A 17,812-nucleotide genomic window follows, 5' to 3' on the forward strand; every position below is an offset into this window, starting at 1 on the left:
GCAATTATTTCAATTTAGCATTTTTTTTTATTTGATGGCACAGTATAAGCAGTACATGTACTCCTTCACTCTTATCTGTATTACGTCACATGCAGCTTTCCGACAATGCGGAACACTCTGCCGCCTGTAGAAACGCCTTCTTGTTTGCAATGCGAGCCAGATAAAGCAGGATCGTGAAATCTAGCCCTGTCGTGGGACTCTTTCTTTGCATTCGCTACCTTTCAAGCCTGCCTCTAAAGGAGCTCTTTCTACTCGCGCCAGAAGCTTGCGGTTGGTGGATGTATTCGTAGTGACATAAGATCGCTAGAATAAGCGAATGGGCCCCAGCATAGGGGCCCCACCTAGCGACGCGACTATTTTGAGTAAAAGGAAGCGCGGCTGGATCCCGTAGCTCCAAGCTAGAAAATAAATATTCTTAAGTATAAGCATTTGTGGGTCAAGTTATTGAATGCATAAATGCATAACGCTCTAATGGGGTCGTTATAGTTATATATGGCGCTTATAACAGGAATGGGGGTCTGCAGCTTGGTACATTTTTTAGCATAGTGCGGCGTACAAATATAAGAAAATAATGAAAGAAGGGATGCTGCACAGCATGAAGCGATGCCAGAGCAGTATTATTAACTTCAGGGCTTTAATTATCATTTATACAACGCAAACAACAGCCTATGGACCACGCGATAGGACATGTGGCTGATGACCGCCACGTTTGAGGCGCCATCTAGGAGGAAGCGGTGAATGCGTATTGAGACGATCGCGATGCGAGCACCGAAGCGAGGCGACACAGGGCAGCTATACCGATAATTGCCAGAAAGTTGTCGCGTTGAGCGAAAAAGCAGCTCGGGAGGCAAGGACGCAAGGACGGAGTCGAATGGAACTGGTAATTTGGCTGAGAAGTCACTAAGTTTGTTGCTTGTTTCCTTTCCGATTTGAAATAAACATCGCGATTGTTTCCATGCAAATATCCTTGCTGCCTTAGTGTGTGGGAAGAAATCATGGTGACTACTTTGAGTAGTAAAATTTCTTTCTCGCGAGTATTCGTTGTCTTTTTGGTGTCTGGCAATTTTTCAGAGTGAGTGTTTCTTGCTGTTGTCTTCATGGATCTGCGGAACTGTATCAAGAAAACAGCATAAATATCTTGCAATAGCACAAAAACGCAGCTATAACAAAGAAAAAAACAAGCGAGGAACCAGCGAAGCAACGTAACAAGCTTAACAAGCACATTCATTGCAAAGCAAGGGATATAAGGGAGGGGGGGTAACCAGAAATTGTTCCGGTTGGCGTATCTGCTCGGGGGGAATGATTATTTAAAAGGGAAAGGGGATTATCTTGGGAGGACAAAGCACAGAAAACAAAGAAATTCTTGCGAGTAGCTCTTACTTTCACGCCAACACGACGCCTGAACGAACCGTAACAGTGCTTTGCAAGCCCTACAGGCTGACGATTGATATGGCCGCCGTCCGAGGATTTCGTTTTGCGTCAACGGCGACGTTTGTCTTTTGGCATATAAAACGAAACATTCACAAAATATTTGTTCTATAATCTTATGAGAGGTTGAAGTATCTAAGGCTAGTGGCTGTCGTCAATGCACGCCTACGATGATTAAATACTGCTTTGTGAGGGCGATGTGCAGCCCCGAGATGCATTGCAAATCTAATGAATGCTGAAGAGGCTCCTGAAGTCCAGCGCCTTAGTAAATTCTGGCGTACTCTGAAACATTAGCCCGAGTGCTCGAGTTACGCACGGTAAGTGTGAGATTCAGCCCAACCATGGGAAGCCTGCCCGCTGGTTCAGCGCTCGAGGCGGGAACGGTTTATAATCCCATTTGTAATTGAGTCATCACACTGCTTGCTCCGCGTACTGCTTTCCGGTAATGCCCCAGCGTTCCGACGGCTATCGGAAATGCATGTCGTGATCTTTGATCAAGGCGCTGTAGTGAAATGCTCGGCTCTCTGTGGCTGTCTGCAACTGTTTTGCTGATGATGGTTGTCACTTTCGTGATTTCGAAGACTGTAAGACTGCGGCTGTGACCCTCGAAATGCCCTGCATTCTCTTTTTCACAGTAATTGCAGTCATCTGGCCAATGTTTCGTACATGAGGCGTTGACAGGGTTTACCCGAACTACAAAAATTGCCTGTATAGTTATTTCAGGTACGTCACTATTGAAGCGAACCACTACTTTTGCAGTATGCAGGTAAGATACATTCAACGAGGAGATATACGAATTAGGCGCTGAGTCGCGCCTGAAGAATGGCACCGTGGTTATGGCAGTCGAACTCCAAATTGAGCCCCGCTTCGTGCATAGCGGAAATGCCGTAGGTCGGTTCTCAGAAACACGCATTACAGCGTATGGCCTAAGCCAGTTGGTGAGCACAAGCGGCTCTTTGAATCTGCGAAGAGTCAAATATATCCGGGGACAATATCGTCGGCATCCAGTCAAGAGAATGGACCATGGATCTAAGTCGCCGATAGAAACAGGCTGTTCGGCTACGCGGAGCAAGAACAGTTATTCATGATGACCGATGCGAATAATCTATTACAGTTATAAGGTAAATTTTTTCCATAATGCCATTGCGGAAACGCAAACATGTGAACATCAAACACTGTATCCGAAGTTATTGTACCGGAACTTGTTTTCAAGCGCTTTGCTGGTAAATAGTTGTGCCAAGGTGATGGTCTTTGCGGGATTGAATTTCCACATTTTTGAATGTCTCATATAGTTGTCAGTATTTGGACTCCAAGGACAGACTTCAGACTTGTAATATGCGATTTTAAGACGTTGTATTTCGCTTTTGATGAGGTCAGCGACGTCTTCTGACGCCCTACCGCATTCGTGCTATCTAGCTTTTTTCGTTCAACCAGCGCTCCTCTGTGACGTCGAAACTTTCAAAACGTTTGGTGGGCGACCCTGTGGAGTGGATTTCAGAGACAGGTTTGCAAGCAACATCACAGTTTTGGCAACGACAGTCGGAAGGGCTTCTGTAGCGTTGAACGGCAGGTCGGTGTTCATGCTGTTAGCAAGTTGCTGCACGACAGGCGATCACACACGCAAAACAACTTTAGCCAAAGTCCCAGAATTGCTCGTGCAGCATATTTGTCGGTCTTTCACCCGTTGTTTGCTTTCGAGTCCTAAATTATTTCAGCACACTCCAATCTATAAATTAGCTTTATTCTGGAAAGGAATGAGGAACAGGTCTTCATGAATAAATTAAAACGATAATAATATGTATTTTACTTTACTCCCGTGTGGCAGTGCGACATTCCTTTCCTCAATATGAACTTTGGTCGGTTCTAGCACGTCCCGTAACTTTTACAGAGGCTGGGGTTTTGTTAGCTACCTTTCCCGGCGACATCGGCAGGCCTAGTGCTTGAGCGGTCTTTGGCCAGCGCGCGAGCAACTGTTAAATTCATTGGTCATATTGGCTACGTATCTACTCCAACATTCGTGTCACCTTTGTCAAGGACCAACTTATTCTCTGGGCTGCATTGCAGATTCTAACGCTTGCTTCACAACAATTCCTCACCCGAGAGCACTCGGAGGTGGCCCTTTTTGGCTGACAGCAAATATCAGTCCAACAGGCCCCGGTTCGGCGGACCTGAACAGTGGTCGAGACTAACGAGATCCCGGAATGAGAAACTCTTGGTATTGTAAGGGGCGAGACCCACATAGTGGCCTCGCTCGGAGCACTTCTGTCCTAACAGAAAAAAATAATTGCTTTTCAACACCACTACCAGCGCTCCATGCTGTTTCATCTTTCTCCACTTTGCAAGACCCAGTTTTACCTCTGCAATTCTAATCATCATCAGGAACAACACCTCACGTCGCTATTTCGGGAGATGAGGTGCAACCTTATGTCGTATAAATTACTAAATGACTAGGTAATATTTAAGAGCCTGTAGCAACCGAACGCGTTGTTGTGCAAATGACGCTCAAATGCGCATGTGCACTACTGTGATCTGCCTCTATATTGAGGCCTCAGGCCTCACAATCCTTCATTTTCTCCCTGCCTCCTACTTTTATTTTCTCGAACCGCGAATTAGCACACCTAACCTTTCTCGAGGTTGAAGCTTACCCTCCATTACGTGTATACGCACCGATCCAAATCTCTGCGTATTGCCAGTCGTCGAACTGGCTAACGTATACGGCGTCAATTTTACCGGTCCTGCCCGGGACGGCCAGTCTCATGAAACAGGACGGCGAACCACCGAGTTACTGCGCGGATAAGAGCCATGGACCACAAACTGGCGCATGAAGCACGTGGCAGCTGTTCTGGCGGCACACGCTCAAAATATATTCATGGCGCAAGTGGCAGTGGTCCAACGTCTCTCCAATATTTGCGCTGCAAAGCTATTACGGACAGTGGTATAGGCGAGTCGAATGCACACCGACAAGTAATCGCTCTCGGCACTGAGCGGGCTACAAGAAACTTTGAAAGGTATACGCCTAATATATAGACACCTTTCGTTCCCTCTCACAGGAGAATCAAAGGCTACAAAAAATATCGGCACCTCTCGCTACAGTGCATGCTGCGTGCCACTTCAATTTGAGGAATCCTTTCTGTATTTAGCGTGAATTCGATTCTTTTTGCGATGTTTATTGCCTCGTTTTCCTGTGAATAAAGTTAGGTAGTGGTACTGCTACTATGTCTTGATGCTCCGAGCTATGGTTCAGACTAATGAAAGTTCATGACAGCCCACCACCTGAAACGTTTCTAACCGTTGCTACCGAGACTATTTGCTCTCTTTACCGGCCAGCTAGGACAGCGGAGTTTCGCCGCTCCAATCTTTGTGCGCTAAACAAACTTGAAGGAGGCAATCTGAGAACCATTGTTGCTTGCCTGCAGCCGCTTTTCTCGTAAGGTATGCAGAGGCTTATCTTAGAGCCTTGTCCTTTCGGCCGAGCGCTCGGACTAAATGTACGGAGAAACTCGCCGTCCGTCGTCATCGGAGAGCGCGCGAATCGCGGCGAAACGAGTTGACAAAGTTTTTCCAACGCCGCCGCGCTACAGCAGGGCCTAGCCCGCTGCCGACGTGACGTGCAAGCGTTCGCAGCTTGCAACAAGAGGATTGTTTAACGAAAGCCGATTCTCAAAGCGGCTTTCGTTCGTTGACACGAAGCTTTGTTGCTACTGCAATGCCTTTTGTCGTTGTGTCCCACAGTCAGACAGCAAAGGGCGAAGAAGCGCGAACAATCGGCAAACCAGTACAATTGGGCTTACACAAAGAACCTTAATAAGACCGATGAAATAAAATCTCCTCCATAAGTTTTTCTCCAGCCCCCCAAAGCTTTTTGACCCCCTTTTAAGGTGGGGGACCAGCCTGTGCTTGCCGAGTTTATGCGAAAGGTGTTTAGCTTTCCATTGCAGCTATATGAATGCGCTTGGGCGAATACTAATGAGTAATTACTTCCTTGATATCAAGCGCTCTTGATCAACATCGCTCCGTCCTACTGCTCTATGCGGCGTGTATTTGTCACAGATTTTAACGTAAAGCTACGTGCGTTGTCAAGCCGCAGAGGCAAGCCCTTTCCACACAAGCGATTGCGTAGCAGTTAAAAATAAACATAATAACTAGCGCATAATACTGTAGCCTCCTGACACTAAGGTGGACCTGCCGTTAATGAAAAATGAAATAGGTAGACCGGCAGATAAAAAATAAATGGCCATTGCTACACAGTCAGCTGTATTTCCGGCTGGCGGGTACCGTGTATAGTGTAGACATATGATACTGCTCTGACGGGTTGACAGTGAAGGTCGCAGGAAAGAATTTTTTGCGAGGTGTGAGAAAAACCAGAGAGGAATTGGTAGAAGGCAATGAGTTCGACTATACGCTTACGGCACAGTTGGTTGACAAACACAAAGTGTCTGTTTAGAGGGAAGGCATGGGAGGCGGGCGGAAGGGGGAGGGGGGGGGGGCATAAGCTAATTAAAGAAGACTGCGCATAAAATTCATCAGTTTCTTTATTACTGCAGCATGTTGTTCTTTAGATATCTATGAGACTGTGGGCCGTTTTCGGGGTTTCATAATGGTCCAAGCATGGTGTGAAAGGAGTTTTCCTTTATGGCTCACTGTTCTAGAAAACTGATACTGCCCGCGGAGACACACCACCGAGTGTGGCACGTTGAGAAGGAACACCGCGCACAGGCGATGTACGGGAAGCTAGCAAAAAAACGCTAGAGGCACCATGTGCTTCTTTTGAGTGCGTATCATCGCTTTCCAAGGTCACAAAACATCTAAAGTGCCACATGTAATGAACGAGCCATTCTCTTTGCACTTCAGAGCAAGTATGGGTTGGTGGAGTAGTTCACTAGTTCTTCCACACCCTTATTTACCGCAGTCACAAAATCAATGTTCGGCGAAGAACAAGAGTAATGTTACATAAGAAGACAGTGACCTAAGAGTTAATTTGAAGATGAAAGGAATGCAGAGACTGTGCGAGCGGTTTCGTGACTCCCTCAGGGCTTACTGAGAGGCACACATAGCATTTCGTAGAAACGTATGCTGTTTGATAGTTGTTTTGACTACCCGTTTGAACCTGGGAGGTAAGGAGTGGAGCTGTGCTCATAGCAAAGTGAAGGAGCTGCTTAATTCTTTTTGTATTTGTAGAGAGAAATTCGTGCATGAAATTTTCAATACATTCGGCCGGCGGGAGCTCATGGCCCAGTGTTCTTGAAACGATAACACAATTATTAGCGAAGCTTTATATCTATAGATATATACTGTTTTAAACCATTAGGCTCGCCGGGTGGTCCAGCCGTCCCCTCTATGTTACTGGGCCAATATATGTCAGGGAAAACTAGAAAACAATCAGTTTTTGCACCTATTGCCATGAACCGCGAAAAAGAAAGGAAACAAAAATTTGAAACGATCGCCGTCACCGCGGCACAACGGCTGTATGTCATGGAATGCCTCGAGATTAGAAATTCGTGTCACTCTACTACGCCTGCCATTGGCGCCTAGCAATAACGACCGAGGGAAGAGGAGAGGGTGTGCAAGCCTAAAACAAAGAGTGGCTGCGCGTCGAGACGGGTAATCTCCGCCATACGCCCGCCCATCTGACGAATTCTCCATGAAGTTCCATGCAGCACCATTCAGGAGCGACCCTTGCACCTGTGTGGGACCCTTGAAGCATGGAAAGTAAGACGGAGATGGTGTGCTGTCTTGAAGTCTTGAAGGGCCTCCCCAGAACAGTGCAATGAAACCTTTCAACCCAAACTGCGAAAATTCCGGGTTTTCAAACATGCAATGGCCGATGCAGACCTCGCTGTAAGGAAGCGGGCAAGATCTACCTATGGTCCTGCTGTTGTGATTGTGCACAGAAGTTGCCGGCCGCTGCGTAAGTTATTCCAGCCGCCGAGCTATAAAAGCGTGCGTCTGACGGCGGCTGTCGGCAGCCACGTCGGCTGAACTCGACGATGACAGCGCGTACAAGCCAGAAGCCTCGAAACTGACGCTGCGCTGCGTGTTGTTTGTCCTATGCTGAGCAACCTTGGCGCAGTGGGTCGCCGTGCGCGCACACGTAATCGACAGCGTTGTGACGCGACGCCATTCGCTGCACGGCTAATAACCCCGTCGACGGCGACAACGCTTTCGGGAAATGCAGCGGCTGATCCCGTGCGGTACAGGCGCCGTCGGATAATTAACACCACGCGACCGATTTCACCCGGAGGATGTCGTAAACTTCGCACCCTGTCGCCCTGTCTCCTGTTTTGCGGGAGACGCTCTGAGCGCTCCTAGTGTTTCGTCTGGACGTTCGTGTGTCTCCAGTAGCGCGAGTTACGTGAACAGGAATAGAATTAACGTGAACAAAACAAGCGCTCCCCTAGCCACTCATTTACCGATTAAACTTAGTGAAATGAGGAACAGTAACGAGGTCGCGCAGTTTAAGGTTGTTTACAGTGAAAAATGGACAGAACGTAATCGAAAACCGCACAGACAAAGCGCTGTCCTTTAAGCGCTTTAACTTACCTTAACGCGATCATCTCTCACGTACTGCGCCTCTACCCTCGCTAGCCTCGGCTTCACTCTTAGCAATCTTGTATAAGACATACAGTAGGTGTTTGTTATTAAAGCGTCTGGTCTTTCATAGACTAGCTAGGCAAGTATAGTTGTGCGGTTTCAGTATACGTTTGTTTAGAGACGTATATGAGGTCACGAAATCATCTACCAGTGACTACCAGGCCATAGTGGAATTGTTGGCAACTACTTAGCCGTGCGGCTTCAGAAGACTTTTGTCGATAGACGTATATAGGGTCATGAAATCATTCCCTTGGCAACTCATTGCAGCATATCCTGCAGTCCCGAGGCGAGCTTCACTTTACCGCGCATCAAGGCAGTGAAGAAAGCTAGCCAGATTTTCATGAGCTGTATTGTATCAAAGCAATGTTTATTTTTATGCTAAAAATTGCGTTTGCTGTTAATGCTGCCAGGGTGACATAGCCACGTCAGGCTCTCTTCAGTCCTTTCGTTATGCTTCTCGATGTAAATGTACGCAATTGCCACAAATATAGAAAGACAAAAAGAAAGAAGGAAAGAATGTAGAAGAAAGAGACAAATGAACAGAAAAGAAAGAAAGAAAGAAAGAAAGAAAGAAAGAAAGAAAGAAAGAAAGAAAGAAAGAAAGAAAGAAAGAAAGAAAGAAAGAAAGAAAGAAAGAAAGAAAGAAAGAAAGAAAGAAAGAAAGAAAGAAAGAAAGAAATATACAGTGTAGCTCTCATGACATCTACCCGCCCAAGTTGGCATCACCATGGAGCTCAGACATGCCATATGGTCTCGTGAGGTCGAATAACCCGCCGATCAATCAGTGCCTGTCCATGTATGCCACCTGCCAGTGACTTTGTCTGAACATAACGGCGTTTTCGCATCTGATACATCTAATTCTAGCGAAATATCTAAAACTTTCCACATCGCCAAGAAATATGTTCTTTAAGTGAGAATGAATGTATTTCTCGTACGAGGGTGACCCCCATAGTGAAATTGACAAGAACAAAGGCTAGTTTGTGGAACTATAATGACAGAAGCATGTAGCAGCAAAGTCGCATGATCCCATCAGCGCTGTGCTAAAATTCAAAACTGAAAAAGAGCGAAGAGTAGCTGGGTTGGATGCATTACCTGCTATGAGCGTAATTCATTACCTTCTATAAGGGTCAGTCCGGCTGCTCCGGATTGACCCTCCGAAACTTGAGAGCAGGCTAGAAAAAAAAAAAAAATCACTTTGAAAAAATTTGTAAACAATGGCAGTGAAATGCGAATCCAATCGTTCAAGTGACACATTTGCAACCGCATTCGCATTTGAGGAATTTTAAGAGGCTCCACGTTCCTTTCTTTTTCTTTTTTTTTTTGCGCCATTACTGGGGAAAGTCCTTCAATAACTTTATTAAAATGTACGGCTGATTCAGTTTTCCTTTTTCCTGCATGACAACGAAGCTCAGAAGAGGTGCGGCACGCCTACGAAGGGCCAAAACAAACAAACAAAAAAAAAAACTTCTACAAATATACCCTGCATTTTTGAGTTTCATAGAATCAGCACATCTACCTCGCCCAATGATTGAGAGGCAGGCAGCTGGCCGCCTTTTTTTTTTTCTTTATATCGTTTGTTTATAATCCCCACTTCATGCAATTTATCAAGCGAGATGCTTTTATTATGTTTAAATTAGGAAAGTAAATCGCGAAAACAGTTTTCTTAGATGTGCCCCACTGCCTGTCACATTCAGCTGTAATAGGCTGCCTACAATACATGCAGGAATTTTCAAAGCTTATGTGTAAACATTAATTGCGAAGTGCGTCTTTACGGGTATACTGCAGCGGGCATGTAAGAGCGTAGACTATCTACGCTGGAAAGTAACTGCTAGCCTTATGGCGGCCATCGAGTTTTCGCCCTAGTGGCGGAGGGCTCACTGTGGGCGTTTTCCGCTTGACTAATTTCATTTAGGCCAATTGACCCGGCTCTATATTCTGTGTACCTTGTGACCGTAGCATCGCGCGCAGAAAACGGAATCATCGAACATTTGCAAAGGCAGGAGGAAGATTCCTCACTTTAGCCTCCGCAGTGTGGCAGTTTTTATCTGTGCTCCATCAGCGCTGAAGTTCTCAATGGCATGAATAAGTAGTTGTCGAAGGGCAGTTTTTGACCGCACTAACGATCGGCCACCTCGGAACCTATTCTGGGCGATGTTAGCAGCACCGTCGGCGGTTTTCATTGAAAGCATCGGCTTTGGCGTCGCGTTCAAGCTTCGTTAAAAAAGGTCACCTCTGTCGTCGTCGATGATGTATTCTTTTAAAACATGAACGCCAGGAAAAGGAACTTTCCTTCTACAGAGTTTCACCGACTCTTGCTTACTCTCTTATTTGGTAAGGCTGCTCAGCTTCCTGAGAGCTCCGAACAAAAGAGAAGCGTCTATTCTAAGAACCAGTCTGAAGAACACTGTGTCTAAGTGAAACAAAAATTCAACCAAGAAACATAAGCCACCCAGCTTGGAAGCAGTCACCTCTTGGATGTTTCAGAGTTCGTTCCTACGCTTGAGTATCGACTACAAGCGTGATCACGCCTTGTCACCCTGGTTCCGCTGAAGAATTTCTGCAAATGGGTATTGTCTTCTTTGTTTTTCCCACGCTCAAGCTTTATACACAGCAGGCAACGGCAGCCCGTCGAACGCACGGGGTTGCCGCACGTCCACTGAAAGCGCGCGTATGCTCCACCCGACCAAGAACGCAGTAATTTGCATCTCAGTGGGAGGCTATTTTGGGCACCGAGACTAAGTAGTGACCAACACGGCTTACCGGTGCCCTCGTAACGCTCTCACTGGCACTCAATAGCCATCGACGTTGTCTAGCATTTTCCGAGAGACAGCCGAGAGACAGCCACAAAGCGCAGTGCACCACTGCACTCTTTCCATCGCAGGGGTCATCCAAGCTGAGGGCTGAAAATGCCTATCTGGTTGATCATTCGTCCATCCATGGGATGCCGCTGCATACGAGGCCAAGATCTCCGCTTGGAAGCGGACATGCGAACTTCACTGACGCGCCTTCAGTGGAAACTCTTGACTGCTGCTGTTTTGGAGAGACTAACGGGAAAACTCTTTTCGCTGGAACTGCCACTCTTGCTATCATGGTATTTAACTAACGAAAGTCGTTCGTTCCTAGCACAATATATGGGTGGCAACATAATTTAAGAGGGGGGTGATGCCGGGCTGGTTAGCGGTACTTTTTGGGAAGTCAGCGCAAAAGCATGACATCAACGAAGAGAGGATATCAGTCTCCTCTCTTAGTCCCTCGTCAAATTTTTCGCGATAATTTCCTAACATATATTAAAACAAACATTCTATAAATTTTTTGGGCATCATAGAAACTCGGCTTATTTTGTTTACGAATTGCTTTCAACGAATATTGTAAAACCTGGTTCATCGTTCGTATAGCGCTTGTGCAGCATAGCTGCCGTTCTCGTGCTCTGTTTAGGTACCAGCTGCTATCATTATTGTCCTAATAGCTACGAAAGTACCTTAAGTTCAAAGGTCTCCAATAATATTGCTATGGGGACCGCATTGAGGAAATGTTTGCCTCGCGAACCGGGAGCCAGAAAGTAAAAATTAAAATCTCAGTCGAAGCAATGAAGGTATACGCAACGCTTGTGTGTGTACCTTCACGCCCTTGTTTTTATGTGCGCGGTATACCTGGAAGACATGCCTGACCGACTCGCCCAACAACGCACACTTCTGAAGCAATGAAGAAATGCAACAAATAAAAAATCAAGCAGCGATAAACAAAAAAGACTTAATCATAACGTTTCCTATACACCGAATGGGTGAGATGTTCTGGATGGCAGCGAGAGAGCTACTGAAGGGATACGAATGTCGCGAAAAATAACGCTAGCCCAAATGGGGCTGCCGAATCACTGCCGCTGATGCTCCGATTGGTCGTAGCGGGGCTGAACATACCGGTGTCCGCATACTATTGTCACACATCATTTCCATCCTTTGTTTGCAGCCGATGTTGTACTAAGTTACCATTATAGGTTATTTGGTGATTTAGTTCTCAAGCTCGATTATATTGCGCAAAAAAGACTAACATACACATTGCTAACTGTTTCTCCTTAAGTGGTCGCCCTGAATAGCATGCAACCAACTCTGCGCACAATATTACCGCTCTAACCACACAACTTCACCACCTAAGCAAACTGGAATATGAAGTTATTTAGGCTAGATTAATAATTCGAAGTTATTGCGAAATTTCGTGTTGTAGCTGGTTAGGAACATGTAAATTATAATTACTTAATTATGACCCTCAATGTTCAGCGCGAGAACTCGGACTACGGTTGCCTATAAATTATCTGCATCAGAACCCTATTTGAAAAATGTGGGCAAACCAAATGTCGGCTTGCCGCTGTAGAACCCGCATCGGTTCTGTGCCATTATTTGAGGGGCTGACCGAGACGAACAATGAACCTTCATCTAGAGCGGCTGCCTAAATCTTCCCGAAGTATGAGCATCGGAGGAAGTTGGCGGGACGTGCAACTTTTGGAATGCGGTAGGAACGTGGGCAGCTCCATGATGGCTGCCTGCATAAATGTCAAGTGGGTCGGGCCTTTATCGGTGGCAACTTCAGGTCTACATAGGCCCCCATTGCAACACCCGCATTGAGTCCACCGCGGGCTGCTCTACACTGCCTACATCGCTGTGAGAATTAGTTTATGATGTAGGCACAAATACTGGATCTTTCAGATGAGTATTTAATGGTAGAATTGGTGGATAAGACCCATTAGCGAAATTCTATGACTGAAAGATCTGGTTCGTCTAAATTTCACTTAGTTAGATTTGCACTTGCAATTATGGCATAGTTAGAAAGAATGAAACAGCACGACTTTGGATAGATTCAATCTATTCCTTTAGCGAATCAAGGTGTGCGTCCCATACTGATGATTCATATTTGAGTTTAACGCAGAAAATTGGGCGAGTTGGTGTTTACATTCAACAGACATAGTTCTAGGGCTTTAGACAGGGACGAAGGGAGAACACAGACGTCATGAATGCTAGTGTGGTGTCAGTGCTCTGCCTTCTCCCAACAGACATCATACCAGCGTTTGTGGTGTCTGTGTTCTCCCTTCGTCCCTGTCTAAAGCGCTAGAACTATGTCTGTTGAAGCATATTCGAGTGTTGGTCTGACCAGTGTTTTGTATAGCAGAAGTTTAAAGTTAGTGGGCACAACTGAAAATAAGCGTCGTAAGTATCCAAGCGTTCGGTTTGCGTTACTTGTTATGTAGCCCACGTGTGCTTGCCAGAAAAGGTTGCGAGAGAAAAAACAACAACAGAAAACTGGGGTTAATGGAGACACACTAAGCCAGTAATCGCAATGAAATTCAACAGATGTATGACGGGAAACTCCTGATCATGCATTTAGTAACGTTAAACTTGATTGTAAAACTATTACACTGAGAGCAAATCTTATTGACGTCAGACTGAAGAGCAAGGTGGTCTGCAGTGCTTGTCATGTGATGGCCAATTATGCAATCGTCGGCGAAAATATTATAGAAAAATATAAGCTATCAGGTAAGTCTTTAATGTGCCTAAGAAAGAGAAAGGTCCATAGCACTGATCACTGAGGAATGCCAGAGCTTACAACACAAGAATAAAGCCAATGGTGTTTAGCAAGTAGATATTGTGTGTGGTTACACGAGGCGCATTCTATCTATTTTAAGATAATAATATTGAGTTTAGGTTTCCTTACTTTCAGAAGCTATATTTTACGACAAACGGTGCCAAATGTCTCGGCGAAGACAAAGCCAATGCAGTCGAAAATGAATATAAAATCAAAAGCAGAAACGAACCATTTGTGAAGACTAAAGCTGAGTTTTGCATGAATGTGGATTCCTAAACTCGCATTGCTGAGTACAAAAACATTGCTGTAAGAAAAGTCGCATATTATGGCCGTAGATATGACATGCTTTAATAGTCTGCAAGGGATGCTTGTTAAGGATATAGGTGTGCGATTTGTAGGAGTCTCAGCATAACCTTATTTGAAAAACGAAACCCCTCCCCCCCGCCCCCTCTCCTTCCCGTGTTCTAGTCCTCCGGGAGTTCAGCACATGCAAATCACTGCGGTACAATAATAATATAATAGCATTTTAAAGATATTGTAAGGTAACGCGAAGGTCGGACTTGGGGAATCAGGCTTTATTACAGACCTGAAGCCTTGGTCGCACACTGCAGCCAAACACACTCCGCGATGACGATGGGTATCTACAAGAGGGAGCAGGATGAAGATGAAGCAGCACGTTCAGCAGTGTGGAAGATGAAGCGCCACACAGTGCTCACACTATTTCGCCCGCGCAGTTCAAGTGGCCAGCCTGGCCGCAATTAGTCCGCAGGAATGCGCCGAACAAAAGGTTTCATACGTGAAACGTGGACAACTTCAGTGCCACGGTAACGACAGTCCGGAGGAGGGTAAACAGGGGAGACGCGATAGTTGACCGGGGAGGTTTTTGCAAGAACTGTGTAAGGACCAATGTAACGGTGCTGTAACTTGTCACAAAGGCCAGGAGTGCGTAATGGGGTCCAAAGTAACACCTCGTCGCCGGGACGGAACGAAACTTGGCGATGGGTTGCATCATAGCGGTACTTGCGGTCTTCCTGGCTAGCTTCCGTGTTGACGCGAGCAAGCCGGCGTGATTTGGCCACTCGGGAAAGGAACTGGTCAGGAAGAGAGGATGAGGAACTGGCATGTGTAGAAAGAAAAGAGGCGTCAAGAAAGGTAGCGGGAGAACGGCCGTAAACGAGGAAAAACGGGGTGTAACCTGTGGTCCGCTGTACAGCCGTATTGTAGGCGAACGTAACAAAAGGAAGTATTACGTCCCAGTTTCGGTGGTCCTGGTCGACATACATAGACAACATGTCAGAAAGCGTGCGGTGGAACCGCTCAGTCAACCCATTGGTCTGCGGGTGATAGCTGGAGGTCAATTTGTGATGTGTGGTTGAGGCTTCAATAACTTCGGCTACAATCTTCGACAGAAATGTCCGACCACGATCGCTGAGAAGCACTTGAGGGGCCCCATGGCGCAGTACGAGCGATTCCAAAAAGAAGGTCGCGACCTCATGTGCTGAGCCATTAGGCAGGGAAGCGGTCTCAGCGTAGCGTGTTAGGTGGTCGACGGCGGTGACGATCCAGCGATTACCTCGTGCGGACAATGGAAGTGGCCCGTATAAGTCTATGCCAACAACGGCAAACGGAGTAGCAGGGCAAGGTAGCGGCTGTAGTAGGCCAGCAGGAGGAGAAGTGGGCCGTTTGCGGCGCTGACATGGCAGACAAGAGGCGACGTATTTTGCCACACTTGAGGCGAGGCCTGGCCAGAAGAAACGGGCTTTCACGCGGTGGTAAGTTTTATGAAAGCCTAAGTGACCGGCTGTAGCATCATCGTGGAAAGCCGCCAGGATACGGGTGCGAAGCGCTCTCGGAATAACGGGGACCCAACGGGTGCCTTCGGAGCAATAAATATAACGGGAGAGCACGCCGTTGTCAAGTTTGAACTTTTGGAGTTGCCTGCGCATCCTAGCGGTAGGAGGGTGAGAAGCACCGGTGAGAAGGTTGATTAGGGAAATACAGTAGGGATCTGCTCGCTGGTTTGAAATAATGGCGTAGCGATCTGGAGCAGCGGCAAGAGTAGCACAGGTTAAGGTTGGGGCTCTGGACGACATTGGGACGTCGAGGGTGCACGCAGGAAGGCTCGAGGAAGCACTAGGTGGCGATTCTGATAGCGGGCAGCGGGAAAGAGCATCGGCATCTCGATGTTTGCGTCCCGATTTGAATATGACATCAAAGTGGTACTCCTGCAAACGCAGAATCCAACGGCCCAGGCGTCCAGTCAAATTTTTGAGGGTTGATAACCAGCACAGAGCGTGGTGATCGGTAACGATCGTGAAATGGCGGAAAAACGCACGGACCCATCCTTTTTTTTGACCAAGACGACCGGAGATGACCAGGGGCTAGCTGATGGCCGAATAATGTCTCGCCGGAGCATATCATTCACATTATCTTCTATGATTTTACGTTCTGATAAGGAAACACGGTAAGGGCGGCGGCTAACAATAGAAGTACCTTCTGTAATAATGCGGTGCTGTGCAGAAGACGTTCGGCCCAAGGTCGGAGAAGTGACACCAAAGGAGGCTTGGTGTTTTCGAAGTAATTCCTGCAAAGCTTGGCGGTGAGTCGCAGGAAGGTCAGGATTGATGGTGCCAAAGAGAACACAGAGAGAAGCATCGGAAGAAGCTGCTGGTGAGGAAGAGGGGGCGGTAAGGGTGGTGAGGGACACCGGGTGAATGTCCAGGGCACAAGGAAAACATGTCCCTTTAGTCAGCACAATGGGCTCTGGGGAAGTGTTCGAAGCAGCGACAAGCGCTGTGCCATGCTCAAACCGAACAAGACTTGGTGGTAGCGCGATTCCGCGGGTCAGATGGCGATCAGAAGGCACGATTAGCACATCTTCGTTATCAATGTCAGCAGAAGTAAGCGCGACAAGTTGTTCGCATCCAGGGGGCAACACTGAGTTAGTAGCGGCAAGCAGGCGATAACGGGGCTCGGGATGTTCAGAAGACGGATCGCTCTCGTTCATGTAAATGATCCTGTCGCGACACGAAATGCTGGCTGATGCGGCAGACAGAAAATCCCAGCCTAAAATAATTGGGTGAGCGCACGGTGACATCACGGCAAATTGTACATGGTGGCGGACACTGTCAACAAAAACTCGCACAGTACACTTAGCAGAAGGCCGAATTATTGCACCATTAGCTCCACGGAGTTCAGGTCCATCATAAGGCGTTTTCACTTTTCGCAAGCGGGAGCACAAGTCAGTGTGTATCACAGAAACAGCGGCGCCCGTGTCAACCAAAGCTTCAACAGATAATCCTTCAACCCGCACTAAAATAATATTCCAGGGACGTTCCGGAGGATTTTTGGGATGGCCGAAGAGTGCAGTTTTCCCTCCTAAAACTGCAGTGGTCAGTTTTCCGACAGGCGGGGGGTCGTCAGAGAAGCTTGACGGAGAGGCGAGGCTGAGCGGCGAAAAGGCGAAAGAGAACGGCGTCTTGAAGGCCTGTAACCAGCAGGCGGAGCGGGGCTTTCTGGCGGGGGTGATGAACGTCGGGGATAATCGGGGAATGAACGGTGGTTAGAGCCGGAAAAGCGAGGAGGGTAGTCTGCTTCAAATGATTCGTAGCCGCGGCGTTCATTCTGGAGCCTGCGACGACAGAAGCGGGAAATATGGCCTCGGTACCCGCAGTAATAACACACAGGGCGGGCTGGGCGCCAGTTGGGGTAGTATGTCGGCGCTGCGGCAGGTGGTGCCAATGCAGCGACATGAGCAGTGGTAGGCGCCGGTGGCGTAGGCGCTCCAACTGCGGGCGGCAAGGACGTGATCTGGGCGTAGGTTGGCACCTGACAAATGGTAGGAGCGACCGATGTTGGCGGGGAATAGGTCATTGAGGCCAGCTCTTCTTTAACAATGCTACGCAGGCCGGCACTTGAATTATGTGGCTCAGATGCAGGGCGGCACAAATTACCTTGAGCCGAGAGCTCTTCACGAATTAATTCGCGAATAAGCACACGGAGGTCAGCTTCGGCAGTGAAACCAAATGAAGTGGGATCAGGCTGCAGGCGTATTGACTGTAGTTCGTCAAGGCGTTGACAAGTGGATATGATGGCATCGATTGTGGTAGGGTTCTGCACGGCCAGGGCGTTGTAGGCGAGTGGCCCAATACCTTTAAGGACGTGCCGAACCCGCTCGGCCTCTGGCATTGTGTCATTGATGCGCCGACAAAGTGAAAGTACA

This window comes from Amblyomma maculatum, chromosome 6, assembly GCF_055883805.1.
Source record: "Amblyomma maculatum isolate TAMU_Amacu chromosome 6, ASM5588380v1, whole genome shotgun sequence".
In the NCBI taxonomy this organism is placed as follows: domain Eukaryota; kingdom Metazoa; phylum Arthropoda; class Arachnida; order Ixodida; family Ixodidae; genus Amblyomma; species Amblyomma maculatum.